We start from the raw sequence: 21,994 nt of genomic DNA on the forward strand, positions 1-21,994 counted from the left end.
CTCTGTTAGGTGCTGCCATGCTGTGTCAGCTCAGAAAGGGGCTCCCTTTTGTCACCTGTGTTTGAGCACCCACATGAGTGAGATTTTAAACTGACAGCCCAAAAGAGGCAGCAACGCTTGTTGCTTTCAGAATGACACGCAGGGAGAGAGACCGCTCTGGGAAGACGAGCACGCACTTTGGTGAATATACAGACTTCATTCATCTGCTTCACAGCTGCAACCGCGTCGCTCAAAGACTAGACTGGGAAGGTGTCAGCACTTACACTTTATGAAGAATGAAATGTATCCTGCCAGATCTGGTGTTTCCAATGCAGCTACGAAAACGTCAGCCCCGGTAAGCTCAAAATGAGCACCTGAGCAGATGAAACACAGAAACACACAGCCCATTAGAATCAGCATACTCGGGGCAACGGGTAGCACGTTTGCTGAGCGCGATGTGATAAGTAACAAGCGTGTGCTGTGGATGCACAAAGAGCTGTCTCTCAGGATAATGCTGAAGCATATCAGATCCGATGTGTGAGTTGTCCTGGGCTTTTTGTGCCACAGATGTGGTGTTGGCACCAACCACAGTACTGCAAACTTAGAAATTCTGTCCACTATGATATCAAATTTGCTCCTGCTCAGAGCAGGGATCAGTGGACCACATTTCTGTTGAGTTGGCCAGAGTTCATCCTGAAGCCATCTTCTACTTCATGGGAATAGTAAAGGTAGCATCCAGATCAGCATCTTGGACTTTCTTAGTTGGTGCTCTGCTAAGTATGTGGTTCCTCACATTTATCTCTTGGCCAAGTCCATATAACAATTCCTCGTCTTCCCAGGCCCCCTACCAGTTTCTGGGATACACATGACTCAACAAATACTTGCATTGCAGAACCACGAGAGCACTATGCAGCAGGGCTGGAGAGGGAACAGAGAGCAGGGACCTCAGCATTCACCTTCATAACCTGCATCGTCCCCCAAAATGAATGCAACAGGTCTCGCAGCCTGTAGCCACTGTCCCAGGGCTCTCTGCGGGCTCCCTCATCACATTTTTGTGATTTCTTTTGGAACCATAACGCTTAGAGCTGTAATTTATTTTTTACGAAATGTGAACATCTGGATTCTTCAGGGAGAAACTAGATATACCACATTGACCGTAGACTAGCTGTTTTCTAGCTGTTTCAAACTAGAAGTCTTTGTAGGTTGGGAGATTGCAGTATAGATGAAGACTTTTTCAATATCCATAAAAAATAACTTCCAAGTGAGCAATATTTCTACCAAAATGGCTTTTTTCTTTTCAGTGAGTTAGAGTAATTTGTGCTGGTAGGCGAGCAGAATTCTGCATCTAATATTGACACTGAGGAGAGGTATAAAAGCTATTACACCCAGTGTCAATAGCTTCTCTTTTCTAATCAAAACAATGTCAAATAAGTAAGAGAATAGGAATGAAATAAGCCAGTTCTTTCCAACTCGCTCATCCCTATAAACCAAGCAAGAAAGTGTGATGGCATATTTGGAGCAACCAGCTATGAGGTCTTGCAAAAACCTATGGTTTTCTTGTGTGTTGTCTGTTTGGAATTTTTTATTATTGCTATTATCATACTCACAACTGTTAAGTGAATTGCTGAGAAGGCTTCAGCTGAACATCCAGCAGAAACATGCCTAGGGCAAGAACAAGGTTTTATTTATTTAACTTCAGAAACAAGGAAGGAAGGGGGAATCTCTTTCATACGTGTCCATCTTCAGCTAAGCATTGCACATCTGTTTAGCCAACATCCATTCCCTTGGCACATCTGTGCCTGGCTCATCTGCCCCGCAAGACCCTCTGCCCTGCTGCCTTGTGCACCTGGGGGCAAGGAGCTTCTGCCAAAATGCATCAGGCACTGCTGAGGGAGCAGCACAGCTCATGTCTCCCCCATGCAGGGAGAGGAGTTGCTCGGTCTGGAGGAGAGCAGAGGGCAATTGCACCCCTGCCCCTCTCCCCCAGCCCCTCAGCTCTGCTACAAAGATCCGAGTGCTTGCAACCCCCATCCTTGACCCCTCACTTTTGAAGGTGTACTGTTGCCTTTGCAAGCTCTTCTCCATGAGTTGGGCATCCTCTCCCAGTCCTGGTGGAGGGGTTTGTTTCCCAGACAGCACTGGCATTTCTGTTTGTGTTGGAGATGGCAATCACGCAGGGGAAGGGAGGAAGCCCAGGACCACACTTCAGAAATACTTTAAATTAGGGGTTCCTAGACTTTTTTTTTTTTTACACAAACTGCTGTTGAAGAATAACTGAGCTATAAGGTTGTTGCAGTCACAACCCAGCTCTGTGCTGTGTTGCACACACTGCTGGGCAGAGGCACAGGCAAACCCCTCCTCATCTCCTTGTCCTTGAGTGTGGAAATGAGAGCTCAGACCAGGGAAGAGATGTCGGACTGTTCAGGCAGTGGCTGCTCCAGAGGAAACAGCATATGAGTTTTTTGTTATTTTTATTTTCTTTTCAATATCAGTTATGAAGGAGTTTGTGTATGCAGTGTGGTAGATGACTCATTTTGACTAGTTAAGACCAAAGCACCTAGAGTGCAGCCATCCTTAGTATAACTGCAGCTATCTCCATTGAGGCAAAAACTCTTTATATTGCTAAGAAACCATCTGTGAGAGTTGCAGGTACTTTACCAGTTACATCTGCAATGAGCTGATATCTACACAGAAACAACTAAAATCTCAGCATCTTTGCTCAGCCATGTCTTGGGCTCAGTGTGAGTCCACAGTGGCCTCTCAAGGGCTGTGAAAGGAGCTTGATTATTCCATTGCCAGGCCGAGCGCCTGTTCAGGATGCAGATCTCTCTCCTTGATGTTATCCCTTACCAGGGATAGGGCTCACGCAGGAGGTGACAGGAGCTCCCACATTAGCACAAAGGAGGTTAGCTGCGTGTGCACCTGGCATCGCTTGGTGCTGAAGGGGTCAACACCAAGCACAGGAGGGATATAGGTCCCCCAGCTGCAGGTCCCACTATTGGAGCACACCGAGCTGTGTTCCAGAGCAGTGTCCCACCGCCTCAGGATGAAGCGTGATCCTGGCTCACAGCACTCTGCAGCTCCGTTTCCCTACTGGGTTTGAGACTGCTCTGCTTTAATTCAGATTTGCTGCAGTCTCTTATTTTTGGCCACCTTTTGTTCCCTGGTCCCTCCCTTGCCAGGGCAGGAGGTGGCACAGGTGGCTTTGGCTCCCCGGTGGCAAGGGGAAGAGGGAGAAGGGAGTGAATCTGCTTGCTGAGGCAGCTCCCCGTACAGAGCATTTCTCAGTGCCCACCTATCAGCTTTTTCAAATCAACTTACTTTCCATACCAAGGGGTCAGACTCTCACACCTCATTTCTTTTCATTACATCTTTGATTAAACACTTCCCTTAAGTACACCTGCTGGTATCAGTGGTTCCAAGTAGCAGACTTGGTGTTAATATTCTGGTATCATTGCTCTGAGAGGTACCTTAATGAAGCTACTCAAGATAGAGGTTCAGGTAGATTTCTTGAAGAGAAAGAGACCTCCCAATGTGGGTGGAGGACACCAGAGTTCAGCCATCAGCAATAGGCCTGAACTGGAATACCCTAGACTTTCTGGAAACATGTTAGTTGACACTTCATTGATTATTAAACACAGAACAATTTTTTTCTCAAAGATATCATTGCCCTGTTATATTTTATGTGTTGGTATATTACTATAGTAACAGTAGTATTATGTTTATTCTATTTTAAATTAATCTGTGTATGAAATAGAGGGAAGACAGATGCTAATTGGTGGATTTATTCTTAACAAAACTAGAGCTGGCTATCCTATGCAAGGAAGACAGTGCTATCAGTAAGGCAGGCTGGGTGGTGCACACTCCACCCTGGTCCACCTCTGAGTGATCAGGGACACGGCGCCTGGAGCTGTTCAGACTGCTTTTTGTGGTCCCTAAAAACAGAGCTACCCACCAACCACCTCGTAGCTCAAGGGGGCTATAAGCTATTCAGGCTGTTTATTGTCCAAAGGTGATGTACTTTGTTGTAAAAGGAGAAAAAGGGCCACATTTTAGCTGCCTAAATTAGGAGCCAGGAGTCCCCCAGTATGTTACTCACTCTCTTGACCTTAGACCTTCTGCAGGTATTTAGGCCTGTCCCTCACTCAGTGGGATGCAGCAGATAAAATGGTTCTTTCCTTCCCCCTGTCCCCAGGGACAAGCAGGACCAGACAGGGAGTCAGAGACATGTCTTTGAGCAGTACCAATGCCACAGCACGCTTGACTGAAAAACAAACCACTCTCATCCTGCACTGCAAATATTTGCCTTCTGTGCAACATGGGGACAGTCCTGAGCACTGGAGAGCATCTGTGGCAGCAGTGAAAAGACATTAATGAATCTCTGCTGATAAGCAGTATTTACCTGTTTTGCCTGACCTCCAACTGATAAACCAGACACATAAAATGACACATGCTGACATGTCTTGCTGTTCTGCTCCACTTGAAGAGAGCATTTTTCCTCCACTCAAGTGCATTTGCATGTTTTTCCTCCCCTAGTTTAGTTCCATGTCACTAAAAACATTTTACACGGCAGTGGTGAAATGAGTTTGTGCTGTCTCACTGCCTGCCCTGGCTCCGTCTGTCTCGGGGTGGTATTTCCCCTTCCCTCGCAGTGTGTGCTTGCTTTTGATGGTCTTTGCATACGTGGATTAAGCTGTGAAGGAGTTGGAGGAGGCTACCTGCTTTTTTTTTTTTTTTTTTTTATCAAATCCTAGATTAGCCAGAACTGGAGATGGAAGATCAGCCCAAGCGGACTTGATTAGCAGGTGCTCAGGAGATCTGAATTTCACATACGGTGTTGTGCAGTCACTTGGACTATAATCCCAGCCCAGTGCTTAATGATATAACAGTGCTAATAACTCTGGGTCACCTGTCTGGGGAAGACAGATAAGGAATTGAAAATTATGCACATTACCATAGGTAATCTACTACCAAATACTGTTGAGTAGAGACCTTGATTTTTATTTCATTCCCCTTATGTTCTTGCCCTGATTGCACAGCAAATAAATTGGAAATTCAGAATTAAAGGGTCTGCTAATTCAAATTGATCTGCAGCTTCTAGCACCCCATTCACCACAGAAGGTGTAAATGGATCCTGGTATCCACCCTACCACAGCAAATCTTTAGTCTTCTCTGCTGCATTGTCAGAAATAGGGGAGAAAAGACTATTTTCAATAGCACCAGGAAAAAAGAAAAGTTTGCAGAGGGAGCAGGTGATGTTCTGCTTTATTGTATCAGACAATTATTTGCTAGCAGTTAATATCCACAGTCCTATTTCTGTCCTTACAAACCAAACAGTAGCTTCAGCTTGAAAGTCACACTCAACTTTCAGGACAAAATGCAACCCATTCTGGCCTTTGGAGGGAGCTGAACCTGCAACAACCTCTGCTGTCGAGCAGCGGGGAGAGCTGGTGTGCGACTCAAAACCGTAGGGCAACCAACAGCCCCTCCCATCACTTTTTAGACTAAGGATTGGTAGGGGTGCACAGCATGGTGGAGGATGGCTTATTTAAAATCTGACCTGGTAAGAAAATCAGTCCCAGCACCCTAGAGCAACCTTCATGGACATAACTCTGTCCTCTTTCCTACAAGAAGAGAGGAAATGATAAATAAATAAAATACAGGGAATAAACATATTTAAATGCCCAGGACCAGAACTGATCAGCCTTTGCCATGCTGTAGGCAGGATGCCAGCTTTGGGGCAATGCCACAGGCCATCTGGACTTGTGGGACAGTCCCTCCTGTGTAGCCATACAACAACTTGCAGGAGGTCTCGCATGGGACAGCCCAGGTCGTAGCAGCCCGGCCCTGGCACATGCAGATCTCTTTACAGGGATGTTATATTTTTTTTTATTATTATTCCTCCTTATGTGGATGTAAATTGCTTTGAGCCAGGTGGAGTCACCTGCCACCTTTTAAGTGAGCGTAGGTCCTGCAGGGTGAAATTGGGATGGCATGGATTATTTTTGGGTCTGACTTTTGAGCCCATGTTACAGCTGCCACCCACCAGGCTGGGAACTGCAGATGAAAAGTGCCCTTTGAGCAAAGTGAAAATAAGGAGAAAGCAGTGCTGTTACTGTAGATTACATTTCTCTCTGCTGCTAGCCATGTGACAGACAGACTGTGTTTCTCTATTTGTACCTGGAATGCTCCAATTTCTCCTGATAGTCTTAAAACCTTATTTTTAAATCTTTCTTTTGACACTTACAGTATGACTTGATTTGACAAATAAAACCTTCTGGTGCTGTTGTTCAGGTCTGAGATTAAACACTTGATGCTCTACATAAGGAAATGCTTTTGATGGGTGAATTTAATAGCTATTGGTTACTAGCAGGACTAAGTTAATTGCAGATGGTTCAATTCACAGGTGAATTGCAGTAGGACTGCATAGCCAAGTCCATGAACACAAAAAGACCCCTCACTATGGATTGTCTCTGCTGAACATCATGTTTCATGCTGTTTGTGATAATTTGATGCCATTTTATTTATAAGAACAGAACAAGCAAAGTTACTTTTCCAGTAACTCAGAAACGACACAAACTAATTTTTCATATTTATTGTGGAAGATATTTTTTATTGCTCTGGAGCAATGAGAGCCATATCTGAGTCATCCTTCTTGCTGATTATGTCTAGTTGGTGAATAATGCTGCAGTCTACCATACAAATTTTACATCTCAAAGCTCTTAATACTTACATCTCAAAGTATTTAAGGCACGCTGGTTGGTATAGCTATCTCCTCGTTGCAGATGTGGAAACTGAGGCATCTGGACAAGCGGCGTGCACAGTATCACCCAGTGGATCTGCAGCAGAGTGAGGGCATAAATGCAGAATTGGACCACTTCCCATTTCAGCTTGCTGCTTGAGTTTGTTGCTTTATTCACGGTGTTAATAATGATTTGCATTGCAGTAGCCACTGGAGGCCCAAAAATGGACCCATCTCAATGCGTCCTTCATGTAGTCCTGTCTGGGCACAGTCTGTGTCCCAAGAGGCTTCTGGTGGGGTAGAAAGAGCAGACAAGGGAAAGCAGAGAAGTGACGCACTCAGCTTTGTCTCTTGAAAGCTGGGTGTATGGTCCTGTGTTCTTACATCCTGCAACAGCAATCAAGCTAATAGACCATATATTCCAGCTCTTGGCCTTCTTGCTTAATGTAAGAATAGTGCAGTTTATTTCATTATGTGAATCTAATGTTATGTTTTCTACTGTTCATTTACCAAATTTCCATGCGTTATGGCTTGTGTTGTCCTTTGTATACTGACTCTGCAGTCCCTTCCATGCAAGATCTGCCCTGTATTTATGAGACTAGTTGGAGAAGTAGAAATTATCCATAGCCCAGCAATGCAGAAACACACGTGCATGCACAACCCCATTTAAACTCAGGCTGGGAAGGTTAAACACTATGCAGTCTGTATCACTGAGATACAGTAAATTCCTTTGCAGAAGTATGAGCTTGTCTGATTCTGCAAAAAAAAAGTGTAACGGCATCAAAAACATGACACACAAAGGTCAAGGCAGCATTGATCCATGAGAACTATCTGCTACAGTCAGCTCTCTCCTTACGTCAGTTTTGATGAAGATACTTTATATTTTTAAATATACATACGCATACTTAAATATCTATATAGCTTTAAGGCTTGATTTGTTATTGTAGCTGTTGTTTTTGGTGTATGTTGGTGACACAGATCTTTAAATCCCTATGTGTTTTGGGTCTAACTACTTCAGATATTGAATCTCACCCTAGATATGATCAGCCTGATGCAACTGCACTGGTGTAGGTCATCTCATTTCTTAAATCAATTTTGAAAGTGGGTAAACTGAGGATAAGAGGAGAGAGGGGTGACCTGTCCCCTATCACATGAAGAAGGAATAGGTGATCATGCAGTGGATCCAAGGAGTGCCAACTCTTGTTGAGCTTTTGACCATTCTGTATCCCACCTTTGAGTTTCACTTTCATATCAATTTTCCTGGACTCATTCCCCCAGTTTTAAAACTACTGAAGTGGTAAAATACCTCCTGGCATTAAGGACAAACTCGGCTGTTGTCGTGAATGCTATTGATCAAAGATCACTTAAACTAACAACATTACATCATGTCACCCCTGTTAACCAATTTCCATGTGCACCCGTACCAGTTCCTCTGTTTGCAAAGACAAGGTAGGATAATACTTATGGAAATTCCTGCGATATAAATAATATGGGATGATTATAACCGTATAGATCTTGGCGAAAGGTCGTGCTTAAGAAAGCTCATACTCAGTCAATTCCTGGAGATTTTCAACACAAATAATAGCTTACAGTATGCAATCGGCTTCCTGGCCTCTTGCCTGAACCCTTCATGCTTTCTGTTCTGCTCATGGACTTCTGCATTTATAAGCACTTTCTTTTATCTAACCCTGAGAGTCCATCATGTTTTATTTACCCTTCTTTTAGCTCTACCTATGCATTTCCAGCTACACAAAAATCAATAAGCGCATTGCTAATTTTATCTGGGGGGAAAAATTTACTAGAGAATTAAATGCAGTTCGTTTTGAAGGCTGTTTTTTTGAGGGTTCTTTTTTTGTTTGGGGAAGGAGGATTTAGATATCTAAACTCATTTGCTTTTTTTTTTGGCGATCAATGATTGGCACAAGCATGGATTTTAAACATCTATGTACTTAATTATGCTACAGAGCCAATATTTTTGCAACTGTTTTGATTTGTACCTACCTTTTATAACAGATGGAAAATTAAAATACAGCTTCGTTTTCTAGAGCAATTTGTCAATAGAGCCCCGGAAAAGGCAGGCAATTCCTAGGCTGGCCATAGGGAAGTTTCAGAGGGCCTAATGACAGCCTCTAATGGGGGGGAAAAAACAAGGTCTCGATACTAGGACATCACTTTGGACCAGGGACCACTTGACTATACTCTTAACGCTGCTCCAAATGCTCAGGGATGTTGGGTAGGTTGCAACCATGCTCTATGCCTCTATTTCCCCATACGTAATGGTAGGTCTTTTTATAGTGACCCCATTTGCCAAGCAATGACAAGATCCCAGCATTGCTATGCTTATGTCTCAGCCTTTCCTTTCAGTGTACATTCCACCTTCCTGTTATTCTTGTTTGTCTATATCTGTGACATGGTATATTTCAAAAAAGATATGTATATATTTTCCTTGTGTGTGTACTTAGACAATAGTGAATGAACATGCAGCATAAATTTAAAAAATAAGTAAGTAAATTAAACAAATATTCCAGAGCAATCAGTCTGCCAGTAGAATCTTTCAAAAGCACAAAAAATATTCAGGGGAGAAATAACTCTCTGTCCATTTATTTGATTCACTCATAAGAAAAGAAAAAAAAAAAAAAATCACTTGCTCTTAATTCTGAATGGAAATGTGCTTTGGACCAGATCCTGAAAGATGCTGAGCTCTGAGTGTTAGCCTTTGGACACCTTCCGCAATGCAATAACCACCTTCATCCTCTAGTGAATTCAGTGGGAATTGAGCATCCTCAGCACTTTGCAGGATTGTGCCTCTTGTCAGGAGACTATCAGCAGGGCTTGGGTGCTTATTTGGAAAGAGATACTTCATGGGCTGGCATGATAATAACTAGATCTAGGAGTATCCCCCTGGAAGTAGGTACTTGCTTTAGATCTCATAGACATTGTCTTAATTGTACACTAAATCAGCACTAGATGGAAGACAGTTCAGCCACAGGCAGCAGAGCAGACTGCGCTGGTCTCTGGTGATACTGTGTATTATCAACCCCAACCAAATGCTTTCTAAATAAGGTTCATGTTTTGTGCCTTAAACTCTGCTGGGTTGTTACTCAGAGTGATCTGTTAATGCATCTCCAAGCTAGATTTCCTTTATTTCCTTTCTTCCTCCTTTTCTTTTTCTTTTTTTGGTGGATAATAATCAACTTGGAGAGGGTTTTTAAAAGGAGAAAAGGTTATTTCACTGGCATCAATTTTTGCATTAAATGTGCACTTGGCCAAATGCCAAAATATTTAATATCTATGCCATCTGTCCCAGCTGAATACAATTTAAGATTTATTGATTTTCTTTTTTTTTTTTAAGTTTGGCTTAAGACAAGGTTAAGACTAAAAAAAAAGTATCTTTTTCCTCCAATGGCATCATAGTCTTTGGCTAAGACCAAACTGCCTTTTGACATGCAGCTGGTGCCAGCTGTCTGGGGTTATAAATGATCTTTTTGGAAATGCTTTTTCTCCCCTGGACACCTATGACTGTGCATATCATATCTGCATGTGTCAGGAAGGAAGGCTGTGTGCAGGGGGTTGTTCCTTTCGGTCACTGGGAGACCTCACTAGAGGGGTTCATTAATGTGTCAGGAATTGCAGCCTGTGCTGTTTTCAAACAGATCTGGGGCTTTCCAGTCCGCCCTCCTCCTCCAAGGTAAGGATGGCACCAGGGAGGCAATTCAGGAGCACGAGGAGATCTCGATGGAGATGCTCCACTGACCTCCAGCTCTTTGGAGGAAGAACTGAGCTTTTTTGTGTGTAGCACCCTGTGAAACAGGTTCCTGGGTGATGATGGGGATCGCTGGGCAGGAGCCCAACAGTGCTAATAACAAAATGCTTCGGCAGTTGCTTGAAAGCTTCCTTCCGAGTGGTGCAGAGGAAGGGAAAGGTGGCATTTCCTAACGAGGAAAAAGGCAAGCCCAGAGGCGGCCTTTGCTGAGCCATGGGGCTGATTGCCAGGCTTGCATCCTATAGCCGCAAACCTACGCTCTGTAACTTAGCATTAATGGTTAGACTGCCACTTTTCTCCATCACCTTTTCAGCAAATCCTTACCAAGGGACACAGAGAGAGACAAAAAACCTTCTTAAGCCACTGTAGCGAGCAAGGTTCGGTCAAGGGCCAGTCCCTCTCATTTTATCCTCACTCGCTATCTGTTTTAATGACCTCCTGCTTTAGCAAGTTCTGCAGCTTGAGTTCAGCCACAGAAATTAATGGCAGCATTCGGCGGAGTTTGATTAGCTCCAGTTTTATTCACATAACCCAGAGTATCACCTAAGGAAAATGCTAGGTATGTTTGTGAGCAATTATTTGTATGGTATCCACTCCCCTTTCCATCTCCATAATGTAACCTGATTCACTTCCATGGAAACTCGTGCTATTCAGCTAAAGTGCTCTTCCAGGAGCCCAACTAACACCAGGATGCTGTGCTATGGTGTGTCATGTTCTTGTACCGTTTCATTATTGTTTTAACCTTATTATGTTATGAGAACCTTTGCGTGGTTTAGTGCACTGGATAAGTGGTGCAGGTCACTAATGTACCTCTAATCTGGTAATAGATAATTAATAATGATTACAGCTTCACCATATGATCCCACTTCCCTTTGTGAACACTCCAAGTCACTTTATACCCTATTGCCAACCATCTGTTTAAAGGCTGCGCTGTAAATGATGCCTTTTCCCACATCACCCACCAAAGAAGCATCGCCCCCCACTGACCTTCACTTCCACCGATCGTATGATGCGTCCATGGGTCCGTCATGAGGATTGCACAGCCCTACCGTGGTCTGTGCTGGTGTTCTTAAAGGGAAGTAGACTAATCTACAGTTCATCATTTCTTGAAGCATATGCCGTTCAGATTGTGTGAACAGAAAGGGCCAGCTTGCTGGCTTTGTAAATGAAGTCAGATGCTTGTTTGCAGTAGCATCCCTCTTTTGACTTCAACTGAGCTGTGCTGGTTCACGTACACTGATCTAGCTCTGATGACTGTTGCTCTACCAGGCTGAAACCAGCAGCCTGCAGGAATGGCTGTTTCCCACATATTTGGAAATTCAATAAGGTCATCTGCAGCATAGATTCTTGCACAAGGGCAAGTAAGATTTTTCCATCAGCGTAAATGTGTGTAGCACTAATACTAACAAACTTATCAAGCTTGTGCATTGACAACCTGATCCCCTGTGGCAAGAAACACATGGCATAGTTTCCCTGGACAGAACTGAGCCATGTTTGTGTTTTACCATTACTGCAACAGGAGGATTTCTTTAAAAAATATTTATTTTCTATTTTCTTCTTTTTTTTTCTTCCCCACAAAACATTTCCCTAGGCACAAATTAAAAATAACTGCAGTGTTCTCTGATTGTTAGGAGAACTCTGAGCTGGAGCTTTATAACTAAGATGGGTCTTTACCATAAATCAGAGGAGCCCAGCCTTTATTGCAGGGCAAGCCGTTCGCTTCCGGACAGAGTGAGAAAAGGGCAATTTCTCCCTGAAAACCACATCTATGCTGCCTGCCCAGCTCTCCCAGAGAGCTCTAGATTTACTGAGCACGCAGAGCATATTAACTCTGCTCTTGCATGTACATCCGGCCATTTGCAGGCACGTAGCTCTTCGCTCGGGAGAATCCCCGCAAAGGGGCACGGCTGGAAGCAGGCGGGCATCGCTATAAGATTTTGTGCCTAGCTAGGGGAGCCAGGCTGCACGCCTCGCTCCCCGCACGGCTCCGGCAGCAGTGCTGCTTGCCACCTCCCCCGGAGGCTCCTAGTCTGGTCGGTGGCGAGTGCACGTTAGCAGCCTGGTAGGGAAGGTGCTGGTGACCCTGCTAGGAAAGAAGGGAATGAATTGAAGGCGAGGTGAGCTGTCCTGGCAGGTTGCTGCCTTTCTCCTCTATGACCATATTTGTGTTAGTCACAGGTGCAGTGAGAACAAAAGGGCTTGGGGAGAAAGCACTACAAAGCTGCATCAGCAGAGTGGTTTGTCCACCCTATGAGCCACATAGGTGCCATTGGGAGCATCTCCCAGACCCATGCAGCCAGGCACCCACCAGTGAAACATCCGTACATATGAAACATCTGTCCCTGGCTTTCAGGATTTTAGCCCTAACTGACTGTAGTAGATGCAGAAAAAGCAACAGTGCTGCAGCCTCCCAAAGCTTTATCCATCCAGTGATGATGCTGTATTTCTCTTGGAACCATGGAAAGAGACACATCCTTTCTGCTTTATTTATAAATTCCCAAATGAACATAATGCTAATGTTAAGTGTCCACCAGAATTTTTTTGGACCGAGAGCTGAGATACTGTGGATTGCATTTTATGTGTTAGTCTTCAGACAGCCTATTGCCAATAAGTTAGTCCTTAAATAACAAATGGTCAGTGTTGCTATGAAGAAGAATTCTTCACCTTGCCCAACAGACAGGAGCAGCCCATACAGTACCAGTGCAGGTTATCCCTCTGCTTGTTGTCACAGGAGAGACTGGTTCGAAGGCCTTTTTCCTCTGGTCTGTGTAATCCTGGGCTTTTCAATTTACGATGCTGTGCTAAGCTAATATTTTGGTGTGGAAAGGGCTTTTGGACACTGGAATGGGGCCACCTATCAGCCTTTCAAGTTCTGGATTTTTCAGTGCCATGTGTTTAGTTTATCATGTGGGGTTTAGCCTCTGCACTTAAAAAATAAAAAAAAGAGAGATTTGATATTTTGTATTGATTTCAGCCAGAAGGTAAATACAGCGGGCCAGATTCTCTGCTGGTTTATACCTCCTCAATGCAATCTCCTGGAGGTCCAATAGGATTGCTTGGGATGTTGCTCAGGCTAGAATATGGCCCTTTAATATTTGTACAAAATAAAAAAGAAAAAAACTTTTCATTATTTAATATCCATTCTGGAGTTTGCTTTTCCAAATGTGCAAATATAAATCAATAAATGCTCTTTACAGATGTTCCGAGATGTCTCTGAGTCAGAGAAACTCCACGGGCTCCCCGCAGAGGGAAAACTGCCTCCATCTTTGGCAGCAACCATAGGAAAGCAGAGAGGGAACAGGAATTCTTTATTCTCCTTTCTGCTTGCAAGCATTGTCTATAAAGCATCGGCAGGAAATTCTAGGGAGATTTTATAAAGTAATCCAACATGGATAGTCCCATTTAGTTTCCATAGAAAGTCTGTAGGAAATGTTCTAGGAAAATCCATTGAGATTTCTGAGGGTAATGTATCACAGCAAATGGCCTTTTTAAAGTTTAGCAGACAGGCAAGAGGCGAGAGCACGTATTCCTTACGTTACAAATGAGGCCGGGGTCATATGTGTTTACAAATCAGCCCTTTATTAAAATCCTCTTTAATAGGGCTTTCCTTAGCACAGTTCCTGTTGAGATTAACAGACCTGGACATGAGAGGCAGAGGTAACAGCAGCCCATTAACTTACTGCTTATGTGACTCTCGTCGAGTCTGGAGAGACCGACTTCCAGTAGCAGTAATGAGCCAAGCAGGAGGGCTCCTTCCCTAATTCCACTCTAATGTACTGGTAACCCCATTGATCCCATCTTGGCTCACATTATGACATACTGTTATTAAAAGCTCTAATTTGAAACACCAAGATCTGGTCAAGGATGCAAGGGCCAGGCTGTGGAGTCTCACCATTGGCTCCCATTGAGTGTGTTTAGATGTCATACAGACTGTGGCTTCAGAAAGCACAGGCTTTGCCTCAGGTCCCAGCTCTTACCAAGCTGCAGCCTTTTTTTTTTTTCCTCCTCCCCCTGGAGATCGGAGACCAAGGTCCTCTGTGCTAGTGCATCGCTCCTTGCAGAGCGCACTGCCATTGACTGGGTTTTTTTCTGCATGAGTTGAGTAGGTAGCTCCTGAGATCCTGACCCTTTCATCTGCAGAAGGAGGTAATTTAGCCCCCAATTAATGCTTTTATTCTAGAAGAGCACCAGAGAGGGTGGCCCAATCAGCAGAATATTCAGGAGACCTGGGTTTGCTCCCCATATGTCCTGCTGGATGATATTTTTTCAAGGCACATCATCTTGCCATGCCCCACTTGTGAAACTCGGTTAATGACACTGACCTCACAGAGGAAGTGCTGTGAGAGCAGCAGCATCCAAGACCTAGTGGGTTTCTTTATGATTGTGATCATTTAAACCATATCAACCTAGTAGCTGTCAACAAGCTACTAGGGAGCATGGGAGGCACCAGCTGCTTCCAGCATGACTGTAGGTTGGCATTCAGTGAATGAAGAGGCCACCCATGTTAGTGTAATCCAACTCTTATATGCCCTCACACTCGTCCTCACACTCACCCTCATTTATCAGCCTGTAAATTATTCCCTGCTCTGTTATCTTTGCATGTGGCTCATCAAAGCTTTGGACAAGCCAAGTGTCTCACAAGGGTGTAAAAAGACACAGAAACTGCTCACTGCCCCTGCTTGCATTTACACCTGTGTCTTTTGGACCTGTATTTGTAAAACTCCCACTGCCCATCAGTTTGTGCTCTGCTGAGCGGGTGTGCAGGATCTAAGGCAGGTGTCATCTTCAAACTCCCCCTGCACCACACCAGTGCCTGCCCCACGTATCCACCCGCTCAGCTCAGCCTTGGAGGAAGGCAGTGCAGTACCCATTGAAGCCAATGGCAGATAGCCACTCTGAGCCCAGGGATGAATTTGGTCCATTATTTACAAATAATTTAAAGCAATTCTGTAAGCGTTTGTGTGCCCGAAGGTCTGGGGATGATTTACAGCTCTCTCAAATTGTGTAGACCCTTGATCCAGCAGTGTCATTCACAGTAATGGGATGTCTCAGCTGTCCAAACAGAGACATGTTTTAAATGTTAAAAATGTTCTGTGATCGATTTTCTCTGTTTATAGTAAATGCCTTGATTAGATTCTCTTGTAGGGGCTTCAAAGGCAGACTCCCACTCACAGTCTTCCCATGTTATGAAATTTAGTTCTTTCTTTGCTCTACTTTTTATTTTTCACTCCCTTAAATGCATTTAGTGCTTGAGAAAGGTGACTGATTGATGGCCTTGAGGACTGAGGCTTTCTGAAGCAGCATGTAGGAACGTCGTTCTGCTGCCTGACCTCCAGGCAAAGGGGTGATCTCTGAAGGTAGAGGGGCACGTGAGACATGGGATTCCCTTGGGATGTAAGGGGTACCCAAGCCTGCCAGATCCTGGCCTCAGCATTAAGGTGTTTAGATTTATGTCTTAATAAAAGGCAGTCAGATGTCGTCTCTCTTTTACATAAAGAGAACTGAGACTGTGAGGAACCAGGTGATTTGCTGGAGCTGGGAGAAATTGCAGAGCAGAGGTGGGAACGGACGAAAGATGCCCCAGTTGAGTACTTTAATCCCAGGTTTTTTTTCCTTCCTCAGATCTCTGCGTTTCTAGAAAAAAAATGCAAGATGGGTTAAGGTATTTTTGTGAAGTCTGCTCTGAACTGGATTGAGACCATCAATTTATTTCACATCTGTCACTAACCAGCCATTAAATGCAGTGGCTTTCATTCTCCCTATTGACCTGGTCTGTAATCAGACCAGAGACCTTGAAATGTGAACAACGCTCTATCCTATTAACAGACCCCTGAGCTATCCAATCCCCGATAGTCAAGTCCTTTTTTCTTTTTTCTTTTTTTTTTTTAATTTTTAATGGAAATAGCTCTACTTTAATCCATGTCTCTATTGATCAGGAGATCAAGTCTACTTGATGCGCACTGTGTAAGATAGTATGACGCTAAGAACATCTTGTGACTTAGTATGAAAGGGTCAGTCTAACTTTCACTAATTAACCTCCCTTTCTTAATATTAGTTAATTTGCAACTTGCACTTCTGAATTTTACCTCTGTTCCCCCTCTTCAGTCAAGATTATCAGCCTTCCTTCCCTGCCTCACAAACTCTTCTTTCTCCTGAGCCTTTTCACTGGCATATGTGGGTATTTCATTTACAATGCCATAATGTCATGGACGTTAAAACAAATAACATGAGCCCGTTATTTCTCTTGAGAATATCAGAGATATGTATAGCACGCAGTGGCAGAACTGAGCCTCACAGACAAAAACAAAATTTCACTAAACTTTTATTCTCCAGATTTGGATGGTTAATTGGCGACAAGATAAAATTTCTCCCAGAACCCCATAATATAGGAGAGGGGAGTGGTCTTGTCAGAAGATGCTCTTGTATTCATTTGTCCTAGAGTCAAGGGGGTTAGCGGAGCTGTGTTAGGTTCGGAGAAGGCTATTTCACACCAGAGATCAGATCACATGGAGAGCTCAGAGCACTCTGCCTGATTTTCCTTTCATGGACATCAGTTTACATACTAGTCTGCCAATACCATATTGATCTAGAACCTCCATGAGAGGAGGCTCAGGGCTTTTCAGTGGCCAATGTGTTAATACTACATTTTTGATCATCACTGTGGTGTATTGTGCAGCTTCTTTCCAGCTACGTTCAGCTCAGAGATGCCTATCACAGCTGTCCTGCAGAACTACCAGTTTTCTTTGTTAGACAAGAGATTTTATCCCAGTCGAGCTCTGGGGGTTTCCTACCCCAACAGGGGATCAAGTTGTTTCTACTCATGTCTCTGATTATAGAAATCACTCTGCTTCTCTACTAAATGATGGCTAATGTCCTTTCATACCCTTAAAAATAAATATGAGACATCACTGATCCTCATTATTTAATTTCCGAGGACTATACATCGATTGTTGAATAAAGCTGTCAAGGGTGAATTAACAACTCATCTCTGCTGTTACAAACCTACAAATTAAGTTGAAAGGGACCTTAGCTTTTGGATAGTGTTCCAGCATCAACTGTCTTCCAAAGCAAACCTCTCTGTACCGTCACAACTGGTGACCTCTGCACCATTCTTGTTTTGTTTGGATCATGTTTAACCCCAATTTGTGCTGAAACAGAGCCAGGCAAGAGGCGTTCTGGATATTTGCAATTCTCTGGGCACAGTGATGGACAGACCCCGATGGTAATTCCAGGCATGGAGAAGGGTTAGGAAGCACATAATAAGCCCCAGTCAGCTAGGTGCAAATCTTTTAAGAGCTTAGACTAGTTATAAAGAAGTGCACGGTTAATGTAAGAATTAATTCAGGGTCATGATGAAGCAGAAGGAAGCTACTACATGTTTAAGTGCATTTGTGCGTGTGCCTGGAAGCACTGCTCATATTCTGTAATATCTCTCTGCAATATGTATTTTGGATACTGCATTTTAAACCCATTAAGTGTGAGAAGCAGTTATACACTGTAGCTAAATCAAGAAATTAACTCCTGTTGCACAACCTCCTCCCATTTATTTATTTGTTCACTGAATTTTGGGCTAACGAAAGGACATGAGTTGGCCATTCCTTATTTTAAGGAACTTTAATCAAGTAAAGATATGCAGATAGTTTCTCCTTTTTGATACTTGCCCACCTTTGTGGTTTTGTGCTGTCCTGCGCTAGCAATGTCTCAGCATTCGCTCCACTTCTTCTTGGGACTTGGTTTCCTTACTGCAACTATCCACAGAGGAAGCGGCTATGACGCAGCTATGACTATGGTGTCTTTGACAAGGATAATAGAGACCTCAGAAACCAAAAGAGAGCAGCATTAACTCACCGCTGTCTGGAACCATATTGCAATCTCCTATCTGGTAACAAACTCTGACATCTCATTGCCATGTCAGACCTTTGTTAATTTGTTCTATGATGTTTCTCTCTGTGCTGCTCCTCAGCATGCATCTTCTCTCCTTGTTTCATTTGCTAAACATCATCATGACTATATTTCATTCGTAGACCGCACAGTGTGGCATTACACATACCAGCATCACCAGCACTGTCTTTACAGATGGGGAAAAAGAAAGGCAAGATTATACTAAAGTTACACAGTGCCACTCGACAAGGTCATAGGAGATGTAGAAACAGGTCTTTTGGTTCAGTATGACCAGGTGGAGGTGAGATGAAGAAAATGCATTTTGACTAGAATAAAATCGGAATGGGTGGGTGGATTTCCTTGTAGGAACTAACAGCTGGGGGTTCACCTGTATCTTTCCCCAGTAGTCAAGCACACATTGGTTGAGCAGGAATAGCAAGTCACACTATAACTCAATGGCACTTGCAGTCACTTGCTGCCAATTTTTTTTTTCAAGCCTGGGCACGGCACACTTGGCTTATCTTGCTGCCGGTTCAGGCACAAGGAGCCAGAATAATCGGAGTGGGGAAAGCACACGTAGTGTGTCCAAATGGCAAATAGCTTCTGAGCTGTTGAACACACTGTCACTCAGGAGTCTCGTCATGACGGCTGCCTTGGGCCATCGTACTGCCTGCAGGGCTGTCCTGAGAGCCCACGGGGACTCGGCAATGTGTCTTCTCTCCTCGGGCAGGAAGGAGGTTTGGGTTTACAGGTGGTACTGAGGCAGGAGAATAACTTGACTAATAGTAAGCAGAGACAAATATGTTGCTTTAAAGGAGCACTCTGGAAATTATGGTGCAGCCAGACTATCACAAGGCATTGGCTGAGTGTGTTTAAGGTGTTACTGCCTCCATAGCTGGAGGCTTGCACTGCTTCACTGGAAGGGTGGTGGTTGTCTATGGGACTTTTCACCAGTGCCGTGCAGGGACACAGAGTGCTTGTACAGTCAGATATAATATCTCACCTGAGAAGGTCCATAACTGCTTTTAGTTACTCTAATTTAACTGCTGGTGAAGGTCTGTCCATCTCCTTAGGGCAGAACTAGGGCATGGCAGCCCATCAGGGTCACAAGAGGATGCTACCTCTGAATCAGCTTCAGGTGGGATGTAGGATGTGCCTTGTCCTCACGTACAGGGAGTTTGATTGTATGTAAGTTCTCTGAACTGCGGGTTTATTCAGTTTGACTGGAAATCTTCTGAGAACAGGCTTTCCTTGTGAGATGTTGAGCAGCACTCCCACCCCTGGCTGCACAATGTCTTTTTAAGCACGACATCCTGCAGTGCCAGGACAAGATTTGAAGGGCGTGCTTCCAAATGGCCTCACAACTGGGAAATGTTCATGTAGCAGGGATATGTTACAAGCCAGTCACTCTCTTCCAACAGGGGCTTTCTGCCTGAAATTAGTCCCCTCTGTGTTACGTACCTGTCCTGCTACCTGACAGCGTTATGCAATGGTCCTCGTTGCTATTTATTGTCTATGACTGAACGTCTTGCGTGTGGCTGGGCTGGAATTTGGGGTTTTGCTGATGCTAGGAAACCATGATGCTTTGTTCTAGTACTTTATTTCTCAGCCTGTCTCCATTGCTTGGGCTGCCCTTTACTGCATATCCCCCTTTGTTCCCTAAGGGTCACCGAGGCACGGTGAGAAGGCCAGGAGTTTTGCGCAATTTAAAATGTCACATCAAAGTAAGGAATTCATCCTAGCCCAGAGACACAGGCTTGAGACTGCTTATACTTCATTCTTGATTATCTCTTAGGTCAAGGTCCCTGCTAGCAGGAATAGCATTTAGAAAGCTCCTTGGGCTCTGCCTCTGCCACTGACCTTCTCTGCAGCCTGAGGCAAGTCACTTCATTCTTCAGGATTTCTGCTTCCCCTTCCACCTTTCCTTCATTTGCTTGAACAGTGTGTGCTTGAGGCCAGGCAGTATTTCTAAACATGTATATCTTGCCTAGAGTGACAGAGCCTTGATTTCATTTGGGGCCTGAGCTACTATAGCACAGGAGAATGAATTCATTCCCACCTCTGTCTCCCACAAAGTGCTTTGGTACCAGAATGAAGTTGCATTTAATGAGCAAGCAACACTGTCTTGCAGTCAATGTCAAGGGAGAATGAGGGACAAGATGTGTCTAGGTACCAGGTATGCCTTTCAGTTGATGTGCATCAACTCTTATTTTTGGAAATAAAGGAGCAAGATTCTTGTCTGGAGTCCCAAGGTGTTCATATAGCAGCAGAGCCTGTAGTCCATGAGCACCTTGCAATAACAGTTGGAGCAGTAATAGGCATGAAAGTATGCTGGGGGAAGCAGGATTAATAGAACCCAGTGGGAGACAAGTTGCATCATTATCTGCTGATGACATGATTAGGACTTTTCAACAGAAGCATAGGTGTGTTCCAGGGCGGGCTCATCATCTGGCTTAGGCTCTAACCATCATTCAATCATAAAATATTTTCAGGTGTTGGGAGGTGGAAAATAGAAATTTTTTAAGGGAAGATTTTAAGATAGCTTGAGCACTCTTAGAGGACAGTCAATACAGAGGGAGGTCATACTAATTCTTGAAATCAAGGTGATTTGAAGCCAATTGGAGAAACACTTGCAGTCCCATACTGCAGTCCCTTTTATCACAGCAAGACCCAGAAGTCTTGCTCACAAAGCATTAGACCATGCGCCAGCTCATGCAGCCGTCTCTGGAAAGGATGCTTCAAGACACACAGTGCCTCATAAATTGATGATGCCCACATGAACATGCATTCCCACTCCGTGCAGTAAATGTAAACCATTTTGTTAAAAATTCCTGGCAAGATTCCTCTGTTTCCTTCCTGAAACCAAACAAAAAGTCAGGGGACTTATAGCAGTGCAAAAAAAGATATTATATTCCGCCTTATTTCAACAGTCTTTCCCAAACTCACATGCTCTGTATCCCCTAATGTTGAGAGGAAGAATAATACACATTTACCTAATGCAATCAGTGGTAGTTACACATTTTAATAGACAGTGAAATGTGAACAGGAATTGTGCAAAGACAGACCTATATTATTAAGAGGTTAAATATTGTGATAGCTTAATCAAAACAACACTGACAAACCCCAGACTTCTGACTTGCAACCTGTGACTGAAGTAATTCAGCAGACTGGAACAAGTCTATGTTTTGGGGTTTGATTTTATTTTTTTTGTCTTGGAGCAGTACAATTTGTAAGTAAAAACCAGAGCAGCTCTCTGGAAGAGTGGCCACCTTTTTCCCTCCATGGAAGCTAATGGCTCATCTACCAATTCAGCAGGAGTCAGGAGATAGTCATCTTACTGTAATATCTTTTTGTCTTTCTCCACCGACACCTCATTGATGGGCAATTTTTCTAAACAACAGCAAAATTGCAGTGCCTGCTTCTCTGTCAATAAATTCCATTATTTCACATGGGGGTTGGTAGCATAGCTAGAAAATGCCAAAGTGATTACATTGAGGAACTACAGATCTGTGGTCTGAGCACTCTATAAATCTATGGACAAAGTTTGATAAAGCGCATTGATACTTTATCTGACAAGAGCCTGTCTAGATTTATGGGGCTCAAAGCTGTTCGCACTGTCATCCTTGATT

This window comes from Gymnogyps californianus, chromosome 18, assembly GCF_018139145.2.
Source record: "Gymnogyps californianus isolate 813 chromosome 18, ASM1813914v2, whole genome shotgun sequence".
NCBI classification, from domain to species: Eukaryota; Metazoa; Chordata; class Aves; order Accipitriformes; family Cathartidae; genus Gymnogyps; species Gymnogyps californianus.